Here is a 26,242-nt window from a genome sequence, read left to right on the forward strand (position 1 = left end):
CATTGTGTGCAGACCATGGGCGACACGGGCAGTCCAAACTCGACAATGACTTAATAATATGTGCAAGCTATGGTCAATGCGGGCAGTCCACAACCAATATCAGTTGAGTGATGTGCAAAAGCCATGACCGATACGGGTAGTGCACAACAAATGTTGCTTGGCCGATGCTGCTTGTCGTTGGATGACGTCGCTTGCCCCAAGCGCACACCTCTAGGATGATGCTGCCTGTTGTTGCCCAACTCTACATTGCCCAAGCGGTGCACTCACGCTACAAATAATGCATGCAAGCCTTGGTTGATGTTGTCTGTCATCGGCCGATATCGCTTCCTGGCTACGAACGATGCTTCCTACCGTTGGTAGATGCCCATGCCGTTTGCCATATGCACACGTGCCACGTCTGCACTTTCTTCGTTCTGTGTAGCCTCCTCTCTGCTGTTTTCAAGACGATTTTGCGCTGTTTTTAAGACGATTCGCCGCTTTTTTATTGCGTTTTTGAGACGATTCGCCGCGTTTAAAGCCGATTCGGAGCTATTTTTACATTAATTACGCAATTTTTTCCTATCTGTCTCTGATGTGTGCAAGCCTTGGTTGATGCCACCTGTAGTTGGTGGACGTCACTTGCCCGATGCCCATATTCCACACCAGATGTGTGTCCAGTTGGAGCTCTTGATTCGGTTACGCGGATTCTAACTTAGAGGAGTAGACATCATTTTTTTCAGAGATTCATACTGAATATGTAAAACCAAAAGATGCACGTTCTAAGGTACAAACACAACATAGCTTCCACAAATAACCTTTTTATATATTAAAGAAACTAGCTTTCAACAATTTGTTTTAGTATTTTTTTGGGTTATCCCGAAAATGAGTAACTGATTAATAAAACATACCAAAAAATGAAAAAATATTAAAATAATGTCGAAAATTCAGAAATACAGATAAACCTTAAATTTAACAATTTTTGAATTTCTATTTTTGTTCAGTAAATCTCAAAAATTAATAATTGATGTATGAAAAATAAGAAAAATAACAAAATATAAAATTAACGCCAACAATTCACAAATAAATAGAGTAACCTTAAATTCAACAATTTCACTAACATTTGTAAATTTTTTTATTTTTATTTGGTAAATCTTGAATAATAAATAATTCATGAATAAAAAAAGAAAAAGTATGAAAAAAAATAGAATTAATGCCAAGAATTCTCAAATAAATATAGTAACCTTAAATTCACCAATTTCAAAATTTTTTTTAGTTTTCTATTTTTATGGTTAATGTTGAAAAATGGGTAATTCATTAATCAAAAGTAAGAAAAGTATGAAAAATACATTTTAAATTAATGCCAAAAATTCACAAATAGATATAGTAATCTTAAATTCAACAATTTCAGCATTATTATTTTTCTTTAGGTAAACCTCGAAAATGGGTAATTAATTAATCAAAAATAGGATAATATGAAAAAATTATAAAATTAAGGCCAAAAATTCACATATAAATATAGCAACCTTAAATTAAACAATTTCATAAATTTTAATATTTAAAATGTGAAATAAAAATGAAAAATCGTGTATATAAATTTAAAAAAATGACTAAATGTCAAAATTATAAGAAAATGCTCAAACATATTTCTAAACATGTGAAACTTATGATGAAGTTCATATTTGTACAAATAAAAGATGTTTTATTATTGTACTAACCTTGAACAAAATGAAATTGGTATGAATGAACCACGTGAGGCACAAACGTTGAAAATAATTGATGGAAAATACATGAATACGTTGTTTTACAGGACGGGCGTTTCACACTCTTTTGATTTTTATAGGGCATGGACATCTGAATGTTTTTTACTAGACCTCAATCAATGCCGCCACATGCAACGTTGTTGTTCTACCAAAGTGCAAGACACAGAAGATTCAGAGTAGGCATGTCCAATCTTGGCAGACCGAATGTGCTGGCCACAGTCGATGCGGTCAGGCCACTTTTTACGTTGGCAGACCAATGTTTGCAGGCAATGGACGATGCAGGCAGGCCATGTCCAACTTCGGCAGACCGTGCGTGAAGGTTATGGACGATTCTAGAAGGCCACATTCAACGTCAGTTGGCCTATGTGTAAAGACCATGGATGATAGTTGCAGCCCACATCCGAAGTCAGCTGACCATTGTGTTCGTGCAAATGGCGATGTGGGCAGGTTACGTCCTATGTTGGCTGACCATTGTGTTTATGCTCAAGGAGATGTGAAAAGACACCGTCTGACGTCGACTGTCTATTTTGTGAAGGCCAAAGTTGTTGCAGGAAGTCAACGCTCAACGTCGGCTAATCGATGTGCAGGCCAAAGGAGATGGGGCAGGTTATGCACAAAGTTGCCTTTACCATATTTTTCAAGGTAAGCGTGATGTGGGCAGTCCACGCCCAATAATAGCTGATCGATATGCACAAGCCACAGAAGATTCGGGTAGTGTACGACTGAAGTTGGCTGAGCAATCAATGTATATGCTACGACCGATGAGGCCTCCCACGCATGACGTCATCTGGTCGTTGTGTGCAGGCCAAGGACGATGCGGGAAGTCCAAGCCTGACAACCCCTAATTGTGCACAGGCCACAGACGATGTGGTTTTTCCTCCCCTGACGTTGATTGAGCGACATGCACAAGACACTACTAATGCAGGAGTCCATGACCAATGTTGCCTTGACGATACCACTTGACATTAGCCAGATGTCGCTTACCTGAAGCACACTGGCTTGGTTGATGTTGCCTGCCACTGTTCGATGTTGATGTTGCCTTGCTGATGTGCAAACGCCATGGCTGATGTGTGCTGCCCTTGGCTGATGTTTCCTACAGTTGGCCAACATCTCTTGCTCGAAGAGCACAGGCCTTGGCTGATATTTTCTGACATTGGATGATGCAAATGTCGCCCAACCAATTAAAACACATCACAACTAATGAATGCATGCCCTTGCTGATGTTGCATTCCATTGGCCAATTTCGCTTTCCGAATACGCACATGCCATGTCATATACGTAAAGGCCTTGGCTGATGCTTCTTGTCGTTGGCTGATGTCGCTTGCCCGAACTACATAAGCCATTACTTATGGTGCCTACTATTTGGCGGACGTTGATGTCTCCGAGTCTATGCACAAATGCCATGAGTTATTGGTGCATACCTTGGATAATGTTTCATGATGTTGTCCGATGTCGCTTTTGAGATGTGCACAAACCACGTTAGATGCGTTAAGAACTTGGCTAATGTTTTATGTCATTGATCAACGTCGCTTGGTCGATGCATGCATTCTTAAACCAATTTCACCTAGTCAATGCACACATACCACGATTGATTTGTGAAGGTCTTGGCTAATGTTTCCTGCCATTGGTCGATGTCGTCTTGCTGATGCTTCCAGACCATGACCGATGTCACCGATTCAATGTACACATGCCATTGCTAATGTATGCATACCTTTGTTGTTGTTGTCTATCTTTGGATGATGTCACTTTGCTGATGCGCGCAGTCCATAGTCGATCTTGACTGGCTGATGTGCTTAGACCACGACTGAAGTTACCCAACCAATGTGCATAAGATAAGGCTGATACATGCATGCCTTTGTTGATGTTTCATGTAATAGGCCAAAACCGTTTGTTGGATGCACACATGCCACATTCGTGCATGCAGTCCTTGACTGATGCAACATGCCATTGACCGACGTATCTTGGGAGATACACTCATTCCACAAGTGTACTTGCAGGCTTTGGAAGAAGTCTCATGCCATTGGCCGACATCCCTTGCCAAATGTGCACATGCTACTTCAGATGTATGTAGGCCTTGGGTGATGCTACCTCTCCTTGGCCGACATCAGTAGATCAATTTCTTCATGATACGAACGATGCGGTTAGGAGACATCCAACATTGGCAGACCGATATGCGTAGGCTATGGACAATGTTGGGAGGACACAGAAGACGTCGGTAGATCGATATTTGCAGCCTATACCACGATGTTGTGAGGAACCGTTTGAATTTAATAGACCGATGTGTGGATATGAACGATGGTGGCAGCCCACATCTGACGTCGGCTAACCATTGTGTTCATGCCAAAGGCAATGTGGGAAGACCACATCCAACGTTGCTAACCATTGTGTGAAGGCAAAACGCTACGCAGGAAAGCGTTGCGGACGTTGATTGACCTGTGTGTGCAGGCCAACAGTGATGCGGGCTTGCAATGCCCAATGTCGATTGATCATTGTGTGAAGGCCAAGGACGATACGGGTAGTACACGCTCGACAATGACTCAATAATGCGTACAAGCCACGGCTGATGCAGTCAGTCCACTGTCAATATTGTAGAGCCATGTGCACAACCCACGACAAATATAGGTGGTCAACGACTAATTTCACCTTGCCAATGTCGCTTGATGTTACCCGATGTCGCTTTCCTGAAAATCACATGGCTTGGCTGAAGCTTCCTGTCGTTGCCCCATCCTGATGTCGCTAGCGGATGCGCACACACCATGGCTCATTTGTATATGCCTTGGCTGATGTTGCATGTCGTTGGCCGACGTCACTTGCCCAATGCGCATTAGAAAATGTTGATGATGCCTTACATTGGCTGACATTGGCTTAGCAATACGCACAAGTAACAACTGATGCAGGCAGTCCATGTTTAACATAGGCTAACCAATGTGCAGACTAAAGTTAATGTGGGTATCCAATGACTAACTTTGGTTGGCCATTGTGTGCAGGCCAAGTGTTCAAGAAGACCAACCGCGATGACCTCTTAGTGATGTGCACAGGCCACGGTTGATGCGGCCGGTCCACGCCCAACTTCGGTTGAGTTATGTGCACAGGCCTCGACCAATACGGTAGTCCATGACCAATGTCGTTTGGCCAATTCCGCTTTCCATTGGTTGATGTAGCTTTACCGAATCATATAGGCCTTTGTTGATGGTGCCTGTCGTTGGTTGATACAAATATCACCTTACTGATGTGCACAAGCGAGGACTGTTGCATGTAGACCTTGGTTGATGCTTTCTACCATTGGCCAACGTCAACTGCCTGAAGCACAGATCTTGGTAGTTCTACCTGACATTGGCTGATGGAAATACCACCCAGTGTCTATGCACAAACGCCACGACTGATGCGTGTATGCCTTGGCTGATGTTGCATTCCATTGGCCAATGTCACTTTTTATATGCGCACATGTCATGTCAGATATATGAAAGCTTGGATAATGCTACCTGCCAGATGTCGTTTACTCGAAGACCATAATCATTGGCTTATGGTGCCTTTCGTTGGTCGACATTGATATCACTAAAACTATGCACATATGTAACTTATTTATGCGTCCATGCCTTGGATGATGCAACACATTGTCTGACGTTGCTTTCCACACACACAAAACACATCATATGTGTGAAGACCTCGATTGATTCTTCCTTCCATTTGTCGATGTAGCCTGGCCGATACATGAGGCTACAACCAATATGGACCAGTCGATGCTCACACGCCATGACTGAAGCATGAAGGCCTTGGTTGATGCAGCTTTCCATTGGTTGATGTCAATTTGCATATGCCACGGCTGATACGTGCTAGCCTTTGTTATTACTGTGTGTTGTTGGCCAACATCGCTTGCCCAAAGCGCATAAGCCTTGCCTGATGTTGTCTGACGTTGGTCGATACAAATGTCTCTCAGCCAATGCATACACTCCATGAATGATGCATGTAGGCCTTGGGTGGTGCAGCATTCCATTGGCGAATGTCGCTTGCTTGATGTGCACATGCTTTACAGATGCTTGCAAGCCTTGTCAGATGTTTGTTGTCGTTGGTTGACGTCGTTTGCCCGAAACGCACAAGCCTTGGCTGATGATGCATGTTGGTAGATGACATAGATGTTCCTCAGCCAATGCACACGCGTCATGGGTAATGCATGCATAACTTGGATGATGATGCATGCCCTTGTCCAACGTTGCTTACCACATATGCGTAAACCAGGTCAGATGCATGAAAACCTTATTTGATGCAGCCCTAAATTGGCCAACGTTGCCGGGCCGATTCATGCAGACCACGACCGAAGTCACCCAGCTAATGTGCACATGCTACAACTGATGGGTGCATACCTTGGATAATGTTACCTGCAATTGGTCAGTGCCGTATGGCCAATGCGTAGGCAAGGATCAATGTCTCCAATTCGGTCCGCACATGCCACAACAGATGCATACTATACATGGGTATTGCTACCTCTCTTTGGCCGATGTCACTTGACAGATGCGTGCATGCACCAATTGATGTTGCCTGGTCGATATGCTTAGACAACAGCTGAAGTCTCCCTGTTGATGTGCAGACAACACTGTTGATGCGTGCAGGCCTTGGCAGATGCTAATGCAGTTTGCCGACGTCTCTTGCCAGATGCACACACGCTATGTTCGCGAATGCGGCCTTGGATGATGTCCCATTCCATTGGCTAACATCTTATGTCAAATACTCACATTCTGCATTTGTGTGTGCAGGCCTTGGCTGAAGTTGTATGCCATTGGTCGACATCACTTTCCATATGCGTGCATGCTACGCCAGATGCGTGCAAGCCTTTACTGATGTGTGCAGGCTATGCACGATGCTACCATGCCACATCCTTTGTCAGTAGACCGATGTGTGCAGGTTATAGACGATAATAGAGGTCCACGGTCAACGTCATCAGACCAATCTTTACAGGGTACGGAAAACACTGGCAGGCGATGTTCGACGTCGATAGACCGATGTGTGCAGGCTACAGACGATGCTAGCAGACCACGTCCGAGTTGGTTGATTGTGTGTACAAGCCAAATGAGATGGGGGCATGCAACGCCCGATGTCGCCTTAGCGTTGTTTGCAGGCCAAAGGTGATGAAGGAATTCCAAATTCAACGATAACTTAGTGATGTGCACAAGCCACGGTCGATGCAAGTAGTCAATGGGCGACGCAAGCTGAGCAATGTGCAAGTTACGGCTGATACGAGCAGCCCAAGTCTAACGTCAATTGGTCATTGTGGCTAGTTCAAGGGTGTGACATAAAGGCAAAGCCTGATGACCTCTGAGTGATGCGCACAAGCAATGACTGATGCAGTTGGTCCACGCTCGATGTTGCCCGAGCAACGTGCACAGGCTTGGACCAATGTGGATGTCCACGAATAGTGTTGGCTGGACAATGTCTCTTTCCATTGACAAATGTTGCTTGGTTGATGTGAAAAGTCCACAATTAATGTCAACTAGACGATGCACTTAGACCATGGCTAAAGTCGTCTAGCTGACATGCACACGACATAGCAGATGCGTGCAGGCCTTGGCTGATGTTGCATGTCGTTGGCCGATGTCACTTTCCAGATGCGCACATGACATGTTTGTGCATGCAGGCGTTAGTTGATACCATATACCTTTTGTTAATGTCCCTTGCCAGATACGTACATTCCTTGTACATGTGTGATGCCTTGGCTGAGGCTGTATGCCATCGACTGACGTCTCTTGGAGATGCGCACATGCCACGACAGTCCTTCGATGCAGCCTACTATTGGCCGAAATCTGCAGAGCAATATATGCAGGTTACAGATGATGCTGGCAGGGCACATTCGATGTCACCATGCCGATGTGTGTAGGATAGGAATGATTGTGGTAGGCCATGTTGGACATAAGCAAACTGATGTGTGCACATGTTGTTAAGCCATATTCGACGTTGGAAGACCAATATGTGCAGGCTGCAGACTATGCGGGAAGACCACATATGATGATGGCTGACCATTTTGTGTAGGCCAAAAGTGATGCGGGCATGCCACGCCGCCGACGGCTCACCATAGTGTGACAACCAAAGGCAATGCAGGTAGGCAACTCCCTATGTCGACTGACCGTTTATGTGTAGGCCAAGGGTGATGTGGGCAATCCAAGAACAAAAATGACTAAGAGATATGCCCTGACACGACCGATGAAGGAAGTTAATGACCAACGTCTGCTGAGCGATGTGCACAGGTCAAGACCGATGTGGGCGGTCTATGATTAATGTCGCCTAGATGATGTCGCTTGTCGTTGCCCGACGTTGCTTGACTCAAGAGGACATGCCTTGGATGATGTTGTCTGTCGTTTCCCAATGCCAATGTCGCCCATCCAATGCGCACACGCCATGACTCATGTGTGCAGGACTTGGCTGATGCTTCCTGTTGTTGGACGATGTCACTTTCCCGATGCAAACCTGTTAAGGACGATCCTCCTTGCCATTTGGCCGACTCTAATGTCACTTAGAGACAATGTTGCCTGTCGTTGGCCGATGATGTTGTCTCTTTCCATATGCACACATGCAACGTTCGATGTATGCATGCCTTGGTTGATGTCGCATGCAGTTGGCCAATGTTGCTTGCCCTTGGACCACTTGGAGCTCTTGATTTTAGAGGAGTAGACATCATTTTTTTCCACAGATTCATAATTAACATGTAGAACCCAAATATGCACATTCTAAAATACAAACACACATTATCTTCCACAAATAACTTTTTTATATACAAAAAATAATTTTCAAAAACAATTTAATCATTTTTTTAATAATCCCGAAAATGATTTATTGATTAAAAAGAATAGGAAAAAATTAAAATATACAAAATAATGCGCAAATTCACAAATAAATGTAGTAACCTCAAACTCAACAATTTCATTAATTTCAGAACTTTTTCTATTTTTATTTCTTTTCAATATATCCCGAAAATGAGTAATTGATGAATAAAATTTAGTAAAAATATAAAATTAACTCCTAAAATTAACAATTAAATATAGTGATCCCAAATTCAATAATTTCAACAATTGTTTTTTTAATTTTTAATTTTATTCGGTATAAACAATTCATGAATAAAACTAGGAAAATTATAAAAAAAATTAAAATTAACACAAAAAATACACAAATAAATATAGTAACCTCAAATTCATCAATTTCAACAATTTTTTTATTTTTTGTTTTTATTTGTCATATCTCGAAATTGGGTAATTCATTAATAAAAATAGGAAAAAATATGAAAAAATTATAAAATTAACGCTGGAAATTCAAAACTAAATGTACAAACGTTAAATTAAAAATTTTCAACAAGTTCTTTTGATATTTGTTTTTGTACGGTAAATCACGAAAATAGGTAAATAGGATGAATATAAAAATTATAAAATTAATGCAAAAAATTGACAAATTAAGTATAAAAACCTTAGATTCATCAATTTCAACAATTTTTTTTATTTTTATTCGTAAATCCAAAAATATGGTATTCATTCATAAAAAATAGTAGATATACACAAAAAAAAAAAATTAATGCCAAAATAGTCACATATAAATAGAGTAACCTTAAATTCAACAATTTTTAAATTCTTATATTTGTTTAGTAAATCCCGAAAATAGTTAATCAATTAATTAAAAAATAGGGAAATATGAAAAAATTATAAATATTAACACAAAAAAAATTCACAAATAAATATAGTAACCTAAAATTCAACAATTTCATAAATTTTAATTTTTAAAATGTGATGTAAAAAGTAAGAACTGTAAAAATAAATTTTAAAAATGAATAAAAGTTTGAAAAATGAAAATGCTTGAAAATACTTCTGAAACTGTGAAACTAATGACATACTACATATTTTTAAAAATAAAATATTTTTTCAGTACGCACCCGACGATGAATAAGCGATGTTGACAGACCAAAGCAGATGCGGACAGTCCATGACCGACGTAGGATGATCTATGTATAGGCTAAGGCTGATGTGGGTAGCCCACATTTGACGTCTGGTTGGTCGTAGTGTGCAGGACAAAGGCGATGTGGGAAAGCCAAAACTGACGACCGCTGAGGTATTCGGATAAACCACGACCGATGAGGCTGGTCTATGACCCATGTAGGCTGAGCGATTCACACATGCCACGGCCGATGCGGCATAGTCAATGCGGTCAGGTCATGTTTGATGTTGCATTCCATTGGCAAACATTGCTTTCTAGATGGGCACATGCCATGTCATATGTGTATAGTCCTTGGTTGACGCTTCTTAGTGTTGGTCGATGTCACTTGCTCGAAGTGCACAAGCCTTGGATTATGGTGTCTGTTGTTGTTAGACGTCGATGTCACCCAGCCAATGCACAAATTCTACAGGTTATTCGTGCATACCTTGGATAATGTTTCATGTTGTTGTCCAATGTCTCTTTTGAGATGCTCACAAACCACATTAGATGCATGAAGACCTTGGCTAATGCATTCTTGCCTTGACCGACATCGCTTGATCGATGCATGCATGCTTAAACCAATGTCACCAAGTCGATGCACATATGCCATGGTTGATGTGTGCAGGCCTTGGCTGATGCTGCCTCCCATTGGTCGATATCGCCTTGCCGATGCGTGTAGACCATGAACGATGTCACCAATTTGATGTGCACACGCCATTGCTGATTTGTGCAGACCTTGGCTGTTGTTGTCTCTTTATAGATGATGTCGCTTTGCTGATGCACGCAGACCATAGTCGATCTTGCCTGGCCAATGCGCTTAGACCAAGACTGAAGTCACCCAGCCAATGTGCACACGACAAGGCTGATGCATGCAGGCCTTTGTTGATGTTGCATATCATTGGCCGACAAAATTTGCCAGATGCGCATATGCCACATCCGTGCATGCAGGCCTTTGCTAATGCAACATGCCATTGGTCAACGTCGGTTGGTAGATACACTCATTACACGTTTGTGCTTGCAGTATTTGGTTGAAGTCGCATGCCATTGGCCGAAGGCCCTAGCCAAATATGCAGATGCCACGTCAGATGCATGTAGCTCTTGGGTGATGCTACCTCTTGTTAGCTGACATCAGCAGACTGATGTGTTGAGTATATGGACGATGCAGGCAGAAGACATCCGACGTCGGCATACCGATGTGCGTAGGCTACAGATGATGTTGGGAGGCCATGTAAGACGTCGGTAGACTAATGTTTGCAGCCTATTGACGATGTTGTGAGGAACCATTTGACTTCAATAGACCAATGTGTGCAGAATGTGAATGATGGTGGCCTCCCACATCTGACATAGGCTTACCATTGTGTCCATGCAAAAGGTAATGTGGGCAGACCATGTCCAATGTTGGCTGGCCACTGTGTGTAGGCAAAAAGCTATAAACGAAGACATGCGGGACGTCGATTGACCTGTTTTTGCAGGCCAAACGTGATGCGGGCTGGAAATGCCCGATATTGAATTACTGTTGTGTGAAGGCCAAGGGCGATACGGGTAGTCCAAGATCGACAATGACTTAGCGATGTGCACAAGCCATAGTAGATGCGGTTAGTCCACGGTCAATATTGCAGAGTGACGTGCTCCATGAATGATGCAGATGGTCAACGACTAATGTTGCCTATCAAATGTCACTTGATGTTGGCCGACGTTGCTTTCCCAAAGAGCACATGTCTTGGCTGAAGCTTCATGTCATTGCCCGATGCTGATGTCGCCAACCGATGAACACACAACATGTCTCATTTGTATAGGCCTTGGCAAATGTTGCATGTCATTGGCCGATGTCTCTTTCCCAATGCGCACTAGAAATAAAGATGTTGTTTTACATTGGCCAACACTGGATTAGCTATACACACAAGTAACGACCGATGCAGGCAGTTCATGACTGATGTAGGCTGAGCAATGTGTAGGATAAAGACGATATGGGCATCCCACGTCAAACGTTGGCTGGCCATTGTGTGCAGGCCAAGTGATGCGGGAAGGTCAAGCCTGATGAGTGGTTAGTGATGAGTAAAGGCCAAGGTCGATGCGGCCGGTTCAGGCCCAACATCGGCTTATTTATGTGCACAGGCCTTGACCAATGTGGCAGTACACGACCAATGTTGTTTGTCCAATGCCGCTTTCCGTTGGTTGATGAAGCTGTCCAGAATCACATAGGCGTTGGCTGATGTTGCTTGTCGTTGGTCTATGCTGATGTCACCTTGCTGATGTGCACAAGCTACGGCTGTTGCGTGAAGACCTTGGTTGATGTTGCCTGCCGTTACACAATGTCACTTGCCTGAATCACAGCCTTAGCTGATGCTGCCTGAAGTTGGCCGATGCAAATGTCACCTAGTGTCGATGCACACACGCCATGACTAATATTTGTAGGCCTTGGCTGATGTTGCATTCCATTGGCCAATGTCACTTTTGAGCGCACATGTCATGTCAAATACGTGTAGCATTGTTGATGCTTCCTGCCATTTGCTGAATTCGTTTACTCAAAGCCCATAAGCATTGACTTATGGTGCATTCGATTACTCGACGTTGATATCGCTCAGCCGATGCATATATGCCACGATTTATGTATCCATGCCTTTGATTGATGCAACATGACATTGTCTGACGTTGCTTTTCAAATGCACACAAAATACGTCAAATCCGTGAAGACCTTAGTTGATGATGCCTGCATTTGTCGATGTCGTCTGGCCGATGCATGAGGCCATGACCAATTTAAACCTACAGATGCCCACACGCCACAACTAAAGCATGCAGGCCTTGGCCGACGCAGCTAGCCATTGGTTTATGTCAGTTAGTCGATGTGCATACACCATGACAGATACGTGTAGGCCTTTGTTGTTGCTGCATGTTGTTGGCCAACATTGCAAGCCTAAAGCGCACAAGCGTTGCCTGATGTTGTCTGAAGTTGGTCGATGCAAATGTCGCCCAACCAATGCACACACGCAATGACTGATGCATTTAGGCCTTGGGTGATGTTGCATTCCATTGGCGAATGTCTCTTTCTTGATGCACACATGCTTTGTCAGATGCTTGCAAGCCTTGTCTGATGCTACTTGTCATTGTTGGATGTCGTTTTCCCAAAGCTCACAGGCCTTGGCTGATGGTGCATGTCATTGGACGACGTAGATATTGCTCAATCGATGCACGCATGCCATAGGTAATGCATGCATGTCTTGGATGATGATGCATGTCATTATCCAATGTTTTTTTCCATATGTCCACAAACCAGGTTAGATGCATAAAAAACCTTGTTTGAATTGCCCGTAAATGGCTGACGTCGTCTCACCGATTTATACAGACCACGATTGAAGTCACCCAGCTAATGTGCACATGTCATGAACGATGCGTGCATGCCTTGGCTGATGTTGCCTGCAATTGGTCGATGTCATCTGGCCAATGCGTAGGTCAGGACCAATGTCGCTGATTCAATGCGCACACGCCACAACAAATGCACACAGGCCTTGGGTTTTGTTACCGCCCATTGACCGATGCGCACATGCCACAGTATATGTTACCTAGCTGATGCACTCAAAAAGCGGATGAAGTTGCTCAGTCAATGTGCACAAGACACTGCTGATGCGTGCAGGCCTTGGCTGATGCTGCATGAAGTTTGCTGACATTTCTAGCGAGATGGACACATGCCATGTTCGCACATGCAAACCTTTGATGATGTCGTATGACATTGGTTAACATCTCATTTCAAATTCTCACATTCTGTGTCCGTATGTAGGCCTTGGCTTAAGCCATATGCCATTGGCCGATATCACTTTCCATATGCGTACATGTCATGCCAGATGCATGCAAGCCTTTGTTAATGTTGTTTGCCATTAGCCGACATCTACATACTAATGTGTGCAGACTATGCACGATGCTAGTAGGTCATATCCGTTGTCGGTAGATCGATGTGTGCAGGTTATAGACAATGATGGAGGTCACGTTCGACATTGGAAGACCGATCTGTGCAGGCTATGAACAACGCTAGAAGGCAACATTCAACGTCGACAGACCTATGTGTGCAGGTTGCGGACGATGCTAGCAACCCATGTCCGACGTAGGCTGACTGTTGTGTGCATGCCAAAGGTTATGGAGGCAGGCAATGCCGATGTATCCTGACAGTTCTTTGAAGGCCAAAGGTGATGCAGGAAGTCCACGCTCGACGATAACGTAGTGATGTGAACAAGCAAAGGGAAATGCAGGTAGTCAATGGGTGACTGAAGCTGAGCAATGCACAAGCTACGACTAATACGAGTATCCCAAGTCTAACATCAATTAGCCGTTATGTTCAGGACAAGGGCGATGCGGAAAGGCAAATTCTGACGACCTCTAAGTGATGTGCACAAGCAATGGTTTATACAGCTTGTCCACACCCGATGTTGTCTGAGTAATTTGCACAGGCTTGGACCAATGCGGCATTCCACAACTAGTGTCGCCTGGACGATGCCGCTTTCCATTGACCAATGTGTCTTGTTGATGTGCATAGTCGATAACCAATGTCGCCTAGACGATGGGCTTAGACCATAGATGATATCGTCCAGCTGATGTTCACACGACACAACTGATGCTTGCAGGTCTTGGCTGATGCTGCATGTCGTTGGCCGACGTTGCTTTCTAGATGCGCTAATGACATGTCTGTGCATGCAGAACTTAGTTGATGCTGCATATCTTTTGTCAATGTCGCTTGCCAGATATGCACATTCCCCGTCCGTGCATAACAGCCTTGGCTGAAGTCGCATGTCGTCGATCGACGTCTCCTGCCAGATTCTCATATGACACGACAGATATGTAGTCCTTGAAGGCTGCCTACCGTTGGCCAATATCTGCAGATCAACGATATCTGCAGACCGATATGTCAAGGCTATAACGATGCTAGTAAGGCATATTCGATGTCGGCAGACCAATGTGTGTAGGCTATGAACAATTGTGGTAGGCCATATTGGACATCGACAGACTAATGGGTGCAGGCTACAGACGATGCTGTCAGGCCATGTTCAAGGTTCGCAGACCGATATGTGCATGCTGCAGACGATATTGGTAGCCCTCCTTCGACATTGGATGACCATTGTTTTTAGGCCAAAGGCGATGCGGTCAGACCATATCTGACGATGGCTGACCATTTTGTGTAAGCCAAAGGCGATGCGCGCACGCTACACTCGATGTTGGCTGACCATAGTGTGCAGGCCAAAGGCAATGCGGGTAGGAAAATCCCATCAACGGATGACCGTTATGTGCAAGACAAGGGAGATGTGGGAAATCTAAGCCCAAAAATGACTGAGAAATATGCACAAGACACGATTGATGAGGTCAGTACATGACCAACGTTTGCTGATTCGATGTGCGCAGTTCATGATCGATGTGGGCGGTCCACTATTAATGTCGCCTAGCCGATGCCACTTGTCGTTGGCTGATGTCACTTGCCCAAAGCGCACATGCCTTGGATGATGTTGTCTGTAGTTTCCCAATGCAAATGTCACTTAGCCGATGCGCACACGCCACGACTCATGTGTGCAGGCCTTGGCTGATACTTTTTGTTGTTGGCCGATGTTGCTTGCTTGATGCACACCTACTAAAGACGATGCTCCTTGCCATTGGCCGATGCTAATGTCTCTTGCAAACGATGCTGCCTGTCGTTGGCCGATGTCGTTGTCTCTTTCCATATGCACACCTGCAACATTTGATGTGTGCATGCCTTGGTTGATTCGCATGCAGTTGGCCAATCATTGCTTTCCCTTGAACCACTTGGAGCTCTTGATTCTGTGATGCGGATTCATATTTAAGGAGTAGACATCGTTTTTTCTGATGACCGATGTGTGCAGGGTGCAGACAATGCTGGAAGCCCATGTCTCATGTCAGCTGATTGTTGTGTGCAGGCCAAAAGCGATGGGGGCAGGCAACACCTGATTTCGCCTTGCCAATTTTTTCACACCAAAGGAGATGTAGGAAGTCCACGCCCAATGATAGTTGAGCAATGTGCACAGCCAACAGTCGATGCAGGCAGTGAGCAGGCGACGCTGGTTGAGCAATGTCCAAGCTACGAATGATGTGTCAACCCACGTCTGATGTTGATTGGCCATTGTGTGTAGGCTAGGGGCAATGCGGAAAGTCCAAGCTCGATGATATCTATGTGATATGCACAGGCCAGTGCTGATGTGGCTGGTCCACACCCGATGTTGACCCGAGCAATGTGCACAAGCTTGGACCAATGCAGCAGTCCACGACTAGTGTCGCCAGGATGATGCCTCTATTTATTGACCGATGTGGTTTGGTGGATGTGAATAGTCCACAACCAGTGACACCTAGACGATGCACTAAGACCATAGCTTAAGTCGTCCAGCTGATGTGCACACGACACAACTGATGCTTATAGGCGTTGGCTGATACTGCATGTCGTTGGGTGACGTCGCTTACCAAATACGCACATGTCATGTTCGTGCATGCATGCCTTGGCTGATGTCCCATACCTTTGGCCAACATAGCTTGCCAGATACGCACATTCCTCTGTGAGTGTCGGCCTTGGCTAACCGCATGCCATCGATCGACGTTTCTTGCCAGATGCGCACATGCCATGACAGATGCATGAAGTCCTTGGCTAGTGTTGCCATCGTTAGCCAATATCTATAGAACGATGTGTGAAGGCTACAAATGATGCGATAGAGTACATATGATGTCGGCAAACCGATGTGTATAGGCTATGAACGATGTTGGCAGGCCATGTTGGACGTGGACAGACTGATGTGTGCCGGCTACGGACGATGTTGTCAATCCATGTTCGACGTTGGCAGACCGATATGTGCAGGTCGTAGATGAAGTTTGTACCCCACCTCCGATGCCGACTTACCATTGTATGTAGGCCAAAGGTGAGGCTGGCAGACCATGTCTGACGATGGCTAACCATTTTGTGCAAGCCAAAGGCGATGCGAGCACGCCATGCCCGATGTCGCCTTACCACTGTGTGCAGGCCAAAGGCAATGCGGGAATGCAATTCCTGATGTTGGCTGACCATTTTGTGCAGGTAAATCCAAAAAATGGGTAATTCATTCATAAAAAATAGGAGATATATGAAAAAATTATAAAACTAATGCCAAAAATTCACATATAATAGAGAAACCTCAAATTCAATAATTTTTAAACGCTTATATTTGTTCTGTAAATCCCAAAAATGGGTAACGCATTAATTTAAAAATAGGGGGGAAAATTATAAAATTAACGCCAAAAATTCACAAATAAATATAGTAACCTTAAATTAAACGATTTCATAAATTTTAATTTTTTAAAAATGACGTAAAAAGTAAGAACTCTAAAAATAAATTTTAAAAAATGAATAAAAGTTGGAAAAATATGAAAATGCTTGAAAATACTTCTGAACGTGTGAAACTAATGATAGACTACATATTTGTGCAAATAAAAGATATTTCAATATAGTATACGCAGTAAATGTAATGAAACAGGTACGAATAAACCATGTGAGGCGGAAAGGTTCAAAATAGATGATAGAAAAGATGAATATTTTGTTATGAAGAAAGGGCGTTTCACACATTTTTTATTTTTCTACGGCATGGATATCCGCATGTTGTCGATTCGACCTCGATTAATGCCACTGCATACAATGTCGCTTATATTACAAGTGCAAGCCATGGACGATGCGAGTAGGCTATCGAAGTGTGCTTGTTACATCTCGAAACCACACCCTAGAAGTTATGGGCAATCTCGGATTGCAACCGGTGTACTTGACCTCTTGGAGGTCTTGTACAAGCCCTTACATATCATTCATCGCATAAACATAGTGAAAAGTAGTGCGGAATTAAAACTTTTCACAAAACATATCATAGTCTTTTAAAATCTCTTTCATATAAAGTCATAGGAATCTAAGTCTAAATCTCATTAAACTTAGGACACGATAATACTTGGGACACGGCCTATACTTGAAAATGTAGAGATACTTAGTTTATTGCAATACTTCAAATGGAATACTAAAAGACATCTTTGCCCTCGAATAAAATGATGACATACTTCAACTTCTCTTGAACGATTCTACGGTCCAAGTCTTCCTTTCAAAATGCTCCTCACCTACCAACAAGTATACACATAGATAAAAGCATGCAGTTAGTACAACCACATGTACTAAGTATGGCATAATGCATAAAAATCATGAAAATGGACATTTAGTTTACATATACATCTTTTAATTTAAAAATCATATTATAATCATAGGAACAACATTTAATAACTTAGAAACACATAAGAAAACATTTAAGCCAAATATCATAATTTCAGAGATCACTTCACAGTAACCTCATTCAGTGTTAAAGTGAAGTCCTTTCACTGTACAGTAAAGTTGATTATCTTCACCTTATACATCTCTTAGTATGTAATCATCCCACTTAAAGTTGTCCTAAGACTCACTTAAGCAACACAAAGATAGACCGCCCATACAACCTCCCTAAGCATGACTAAATGATACTCAAGACTACTTATAATGAGTCACATACACACTTCAAGACATCAAATATATCAACATATAGATTATATGACTTTTCCTCATCAAAGTCTATCAAAAGACTTACTTAAGTAGATAATGAAGATAACGCCCATGATTGATCTCTTCAAGACTACCTAAATAATCCTTAAGACTTCCTAAGTTTGGATCATGTCCACATAATCAACATCTTCCCTAACTAGAGTAATTCTTAAGACTCATCTAGGTAAGATACGAAGTGACCATTCCTATGCCCCCTTCACACCTTAACTAGACAACTCTTAACTACTCTAGATAAGTACTTATTCTATTAACGTACTTTCTTACTTAACTTAAGTCATTAAATTCATTAGTTCATTTAAGACTCATACATCACATAAAGGACATTCAAGTAATAGTCTTGGACAAGACCTAGGAACTCCCAATAACACCTTCAAAGCCTATTGTGCAATGTCTAGATAGCATCCCATAACACCACCTAAACTTCATAGAACTTCTTAAATGCTAATACGTATTCCATATGATAAAAATAGGCAATAACCGACATAGACCATGATAGCAAGACATGGAGCCGGAGTTCTAACCTACTTAGATGACGATGTTCTACTTGCCAATAGTAGAACTTGGACACATCCCATGTAGGCACATGGTTAAGGAATATGAAGGGCATGCTTTGTAATCTAGTCTCATTCTTAACTAGAACTATTTCCCTTGCCATACTCACTCGGTTCTAGCCTTCTTTCTCATAGAGTAATTCACACATAAGGTTCATATACAAGGATTTCATAACAAGTTCATAACCCAATAACATTTACCCTACCAAAGAGGTCGTCTTAAGTCTACCTTTCAATGGCGACAAGAAGCTCATGATGACTTTCCTAAGGATTAACATGATGTCATTCCAGCCAACTAACCTTAAGTCCATCATTCCATTACTTTGAAGGATACCATTTCGGCTTACGACTTCAATATTCATAACCTTACCACTATGTTCAAGGTTTCACATAAAAGACTATCTTAACATAATTTAAGGTCACCTGTAATTCATACATTCAAGACTAAGAGACTTTAACATCCTAAGTAAATACATCACATATTTCACTTTAACTCATAATACATGTCATTCTAGAAACACATAAATATAACCATATCATCTTCAAGTCATCCTATACACTATCATAACATCATCAAATTTACCAACATAGACTTATATAGTCAAGTAGGAATAACCAAGACTCAACCTTAAGACTATACACACAAGTTCAAAGTCATAGTCTAACATGATCACCTAACTATCATTGATAGAAGAACACATATCTGACTTCACATTGCTTAACATGTAGATAGATATCATCATACTTCACATAATCAACTAAAAAAATAGCCACATTACTTTAAGTAGTGCTGACAAGGCCATGATCATCATATTTCATAAAGTAAAGTGGACAAGGCCACGTCTATTTTCAAGTAAAACACATAACACCGCCACCATAAGTGGACCATACCAATCACAATAGAATTGAAGTATAAACAAAATCAAAATAAGGGAAATAGGGCAGCGTACCACTACTCCATCCTCAACACCTCAACTTGATGCTAAATCATCCAATTCAATAACACAAGGCACTTACCAACCATGAATATTAATTCAACATAAAAATTATAATAATAAATGAACTAGGTCAATTCAATGTAAATTCATCAATTTAATAAAACCTAGATATCAATTGAATACAATTATTACATCATTAGAAAGCCCATAGAAATCTACACCATAATTAATAGACAATAGGTCAATATCAAGTAACCCATAACTTAGTTAAAAAACTAGGGTTCATCCAATTCATGGGTTCATAGGTAATTTAGGTTAAAATAATGAATACAATATCAATAAAATCATTATTCAATGTTTAGAAATCATTAATTCAAGAACCCATGGTAGAATCATGAAATTGGAAAATTCAACTTGGAAACTTTAGAAAACATCTTGAGAATTGGGGCTCCTTGATGAAGAGAGTTTCAAGGATCAAAATACATACCTTGATGAAGATAATTATTCACTTTGATGAATAATCTCCACTCAATTCGTCACACCAAGATCTTCCTTGACTTTTGACTTCAATGGAGTCCTAGAGAGAATTGTAAGGGATTTGGGGTTTTGATTTGGAAGAATGAAATATTCTAAGTGTTAAACACTTATATATATGTTTAAAATACCCAAAATACCCTTTAAGAACCTCCAACCTTCTATTTGTAAGTGGGGTGAAATTACCACTTCACTCCTCAACTTATAGTAAAGCTGCGTGCAGAACACAGTGGCATCGACGGACACCAACCAACGGGTTGTCCCCTGACCTACGAACCGTCCTATTGGTCCGTGGTCTGGGACTGAGGCTCGCCCTTGGTCCCTATCATCCCCATGATAATTCCCAATTTAATATACCCAACCAACAGGGCGTCGATTGACCCATTCGGCGTCGACTGCCTCTGTGGTTTGGGTTGTCTTGGGCAGCCTTGACACCAAGTTTGGTTCCTCCCTCAAGGAACCTTGGTTGGTCCTTAGGGATAGTTGCCCGAACGTTTCCAATACAAACATGATCATACATGAGTTTAGCACCTATAACATGAATTTCATCCAAAATAATCTCGTAAAACTCGACAAAACATGCTTAGACACACAAGATCATTTCAAAGCACATTTTTCAAACGTTATGGACGTTCTTGGACGGTTGACCTCCAAACTCCACAAAACTTGACAAAATGCCTATATATGATATAATAACTAAATTAAGGACCTTATAACCTCATTTATCACACATAAACACATAGAACCACATATGAGGCACATAGGTTACTTCATCGTCGAATGTCTTAGTCGTCCCTTGACGTTTGACTTCCAATGCACCTAAACTCCTAGACATTTCCTCAATACCACATATTAGACCTACTTAGGACATTATACCATCGATACCAAAATGTTAGGCTCTAGTTCACCTAAGTCATTTTTGGGATTTTATAGTGCAGTCCATAGGTGATGCAACCAAGCGACATCTGACGTCTTCTAAGAGATGTATGAGGTCTACACACGATGCTCGCAGGCCATGTCCGACATCGAGTGACCGACGTGTGCAGACCATGAATGATAGGTGCAGCTCACATCTAAAGTCAGTTTGCCATTGTGTGCAGGCCAAAGGCGATGTTTGAAGGCCACGTCAGACTTTTGCTAACCGTGGTGTACAGGACAATAGCGATGCGAGAAGGCCATGCTCGACGTTGGCTGAACGCCTAATGTCCCATGAACGTCGTTTGTATGCTAAGGGAGATGTGGGTTGTCTACACCCAACGACGTATAAGAGATGTTGACAAACCACGACCGATGCAGGCAGTCTACGGCCGACATCATCTAATCTATCTGTAGGCTAAGGTTGATATGGGTAGCCCACCTTTGTCGTCGGCTGGTCGTTGTGTGCGGGACAAGGGCGACGGCGGAAAATCCAAGATTGACGAGCAGTGAGTGATTTTGACCGGCTAAGAACGAAGAGGCTTGTCCACGCCCTATGTAGGCAGAGCGATTCTCACATGCAACGGCCGATGCAGGAGTCTACGATTAATGTCGCCTTGACAATGCCATTTGCCGTTGTTCGATATCGCTTGCCCAAAGAAGATAGGCCTTGGATAATACTGCCAGTTGTAGAAGATGCCGATGTAGCCCTGTCGATGCGCACATACCACCACTTATGTTGCATATCATTGGCCAACGTCGCTCGCCTAATGCTTACCAGCCTTGTCTTATGCTTCCTGACGTCGGTCGATGCAAAGGTGGCCCAGCCGATACATACACAATGACCAATGCATGCAGGCCTTGACTGATGTCGTATTCCATTTACCAACGTCACTTTCCAAATCTGTGCAGGCCTATCATGATGTTGTGAGCCATTGGTTGACGTCGCTTCTCGAAGGACACATAACTTGTCCAATGGTGCCTCTTATTGCCGAGGTTGATATCGCCAAGCCGATGCATACACGGGATGGGTTATGCGTGCATGACTTAGATGATGTTGTATGCCAATGTCTGATGTCGCTTTCTAGATGTGAACAAACCATGTCATATGCGTGAAGACCTTGGTTGATGCTTCCTATCGTTGGACGATGTCGCCGAGTCAGTGCAGACACACCACTACTAATGCGCGCATTCCTTGGATTATGTTGCCTGTCATTGGCCGATGTCGCTTGCCCGATTTTTACAAGCTAGGAACAATGTTGCCTGTCGTTGGTCGACGTCAATGTCGCTTGCGAGATGCACACATGTCACATCCGATGCGTGCAGACCTTCATTGATGTCGCTGGAAGTTGGCCGATGTTTCTTTCCCGATGCCCACACGCCATATTTTATGTGTGGCCTGTTAGAGCTCTTGATTCTGTAACGTGGATTCTGACTAACAGGAATTAGACGTTGGTTTTTCCAGAGATTCATAATGAACACGTACAACCGAAATATGCACGCTCTAAGGTACAAACACACCTTACCTTCCACAAATAAATTATATATATTTTAAAAATAAGTTTTCAACAATTTTACTTTAATTTTTTTTGGGTTATCCGAAATATCAGTGATTGATTAACAAAACATAGGAAAATTATTTTAAAATTTGTAAATAATGCCCAAAATTCACTAATAAATATAGTTACGTTAAATTCAACAAAATGATTATTTGATGAATAAAAATATAAAAACTATTTAAAAAATATAAATTAACGCCAAAAATTTATAAATAAATATAGTAACCTTAAAATCAACAATTTTTTAGTTTTTTTTCAGTAAATCCCGAAAATGAGTAATTCATGAATAAAATTAGGGAAAAACTATAAAATTATTGCCAAAAATTAATACATAAATAATGTAACCTTAAATTCATCAATTTCAATGATTTTTGTAAAAAAAAAATTTTTACGGTAAATCCAAAAAATGAGTAATTCATTAATAAAGAATAGGAAAAATATGAAAGAATTATAAAGTTAATGGAAAAAATTAACATTAAATACAACAATTTCAATAACTTTTTAATTTATAGATTTTTCGGTAAATTCTGAAAACGGGTAATTAGTAAATAAAAAAAGGAAAATATGAACAAAGTATAAAATTTACGCAAAAAATTCACATGAAAATATAGTAACCTTCTATTAAAAAATCTTATAAATTTTAATTTTTTAAATTTGATGAAAAGATAAAAAACCGTAAAAATCAATTTTATAAAATGAATAAAAGTCGAAAATATGTGAAAATGCACAATAATACTTCTTAACATGTGAAACTTATGATAGAGTACATATTTGTACAAATAAAAGATGTTTCAATATGGTATGAACTGCAAACATAATGATATTGGTATGAATGTTCCACGCGAGGCCAAAACATTGAGAATAGATGATGGAAAGTACATGTATATGTTGTTATGTAGGAATAGACGTTTCACACTCTATTGATTTTGTACGACATGGACATCCACATGTTATTGACTAGACCTCAATCAATGTCGTCGTATGGGACATCACTCGTCTAACAACTTTAAGCCACAGAGGATGCGGGTAGGCACGTCCTATGTGGGCTGATCGAAGTGTACTGGAAATATGCGATGTAGCCAGACCACATCTGATGTCTGCAGATTACTGTGTATAGTTTATGGACGATGCGGGAAGGACACGTCAGAAATCGACAGTCTGACGTGTGCAGGCTATGGATAATGCTAGCAGGCCACATCTGAGGATGGATTAGTAATGTGTGCAGGCCACAGATAATAGCAACCCACGTCCAAAGTTGACTGACCGTTGTTTACATGCAAAAGGCGATACGGGCAGGCGACGTCTGATGTCAGCTGGTCATTGTGTTTATCCAAAAGGCGATGCGGGAAGGCCACATTCAATGTTTGCTATTCATTTTGTGCAAGCCAAAGGTGATGCAGGAAGGTCACGCCTGACGTCGACTAACGGTGGTTTGCAAGACAAGGGTGATGTGGGTTGTCCACTCCTAACAATTACTAAGCAATGTGTGAAATCCACGGTTGATGTGAGTAGTCCACGGCTGGCATCGACAGAGAAAGATGTAGGCTACGACCGATGCGGGCAGCCCATGTACGACGTCGGCTAGCCATTGTGTGCAAGACAAAGGCGATGCAGGAAGGTCAATATCGACAACCGCTGAGTGATATTCATAACCCATGGCCGATGCAGTCGGTCCACGCCAACTTCAATTGAGCGATGTGCACAGGCCACTGTCGATGTGGTAGTCCACGACCAATATCACCTAGACGATGTCGCTTGCCATTTGCCGATGTCCCATGCCCGAAGCACAGAGGCCTTGGCTGATGTTCTATTCTGTTGGCCAAAGACGATATTACCATGTCAATGCGTACACGCCATGACTGATGTATGCAGGCCTTGGCAGATGCGGCTAGTTATTTGCCAACATCGCTTGCCTATAGTGCACAAGCATGACTGATGCTTCCTGACGTCGGGCGATGGAAATGTCATCGAGCCGATGCATACATTCAATGATTGATACATGCAGGCCTTGGCAGATGCTTCATTCCATTGGGGAATGCTGCTTGCCATGCCATTTAAGATTCGTGCTATCCATGACTAATGTTGCCTATTGTTGGTTGACGTCCCTTGTCAGAAGCGCACAAGCTTTGGCTGATGGTGCATGCCATTGGCTGACGTCTATGTCGCTCGATCGATGCATAGGCGCCACTATTATACGTGCATGCCTTGGATGATAATCCATGTCGTTGTCTGACTTTACTTGATCGATGCTCACAAATAACGTCACATGCGTGAAGACTTGGTTGGTGTTGCGTGTAATTGGCCGACGTTGCCTGCACTTCGAGCAAGCATTATGGCCAACAAAAGATAACATCAACAAAGACTTGTATGCATCAGTCGTTGCATGAGCACATCGTCAAGGCGACATCAACGTCGTCCAATGGCATGAAGGATCATTGAAGGCCTGTGAGCATTGAGCATTCAACATCGGCCAACAGAAACCGGCACCGGAAAAGCGACATTAGTCGTAAAGCACCACATCAGCCATGGCCTGTGCACATCGCTCAGCCGACATTGGGCTTGGACCGACTGCATCGACCGTGGATTGTGTACATCCTTTAGTGGTCTTTGGTCTTGGACTTCCCTCATCACCCTTGGCCTTCAAACAATGGCTAGCCATCGTCAGACTAGGGCTTTTTGCATCTACTGTAGCCTGCATATTTCTTAGCTGACGTCGATCATTGACTACCTGCATCCTTCAGGCTTGTGCACATCGCTCGCCCTTCGTCGGGCGTGGACTGCCAACATTACCCTTGGCCTACAAATAATAGTAACACGATATCGCGTGTTGCCTACCCTCATCACCTTTGGCCAGCTCAATGGTCATCCGGCGTCGAACGTTGCTGACCCCATCGCCTTTGGCTTGCACATTGGTCAGCAAACGTCAAGCATGTCCTTTCCACATAGCTTTTGGCCTATATATAACGTTCAACTAATGTAAAATATGACCTACCCTCATGGCCTTTAGTATGCACATAATGTTCAGCTGACGTCGGACGTAGATTTCACATAACGGTCAACGATGTGGGACATGGGTTCCACCTATCGTCTATGGCGTACATATATCAGTCAACCGACATTGGACATGGGTTGCACCTATAATCCAAGGCCTTCACACATCAGGCGGCCAAAGTCAGACATCGCCTGCCAACTTCGTCCATATCATGCACACATCGATATACCGACGTCAAAATGACCTGGCCGCATCGCATGTTGCCTTTGCACTTCCGTCATCCAACGTCAGATGTGCCTATCCGCATTGTGTTTTTCTTCCATTTGTTAGACGAGCGATGTCGCGCAATGACATTGATTAATGTCTAGTCGACAACATGAGAATGTCCATGCCGTACAAAAATCAAAAGAATGTGAAACACCCTTCCTGCATAACAACATATTCATCTATTATCCATCATTTATTCTCAACATTTCAACCTGACGT

Source organism: Solanum pennellii, chromosome 12 (genome assembly GCF_001406875.1).
Source record: "Solanum pennellii chromosome 12, SPENNV200".
Classification (NCBI taxonomy): domain Eukaryota; kingdom Viridiplantae; phylum Streptophyta; class Magnoliopsida; order Solanales; family Solanaceae; genus Solanum; species Solanum pennellii.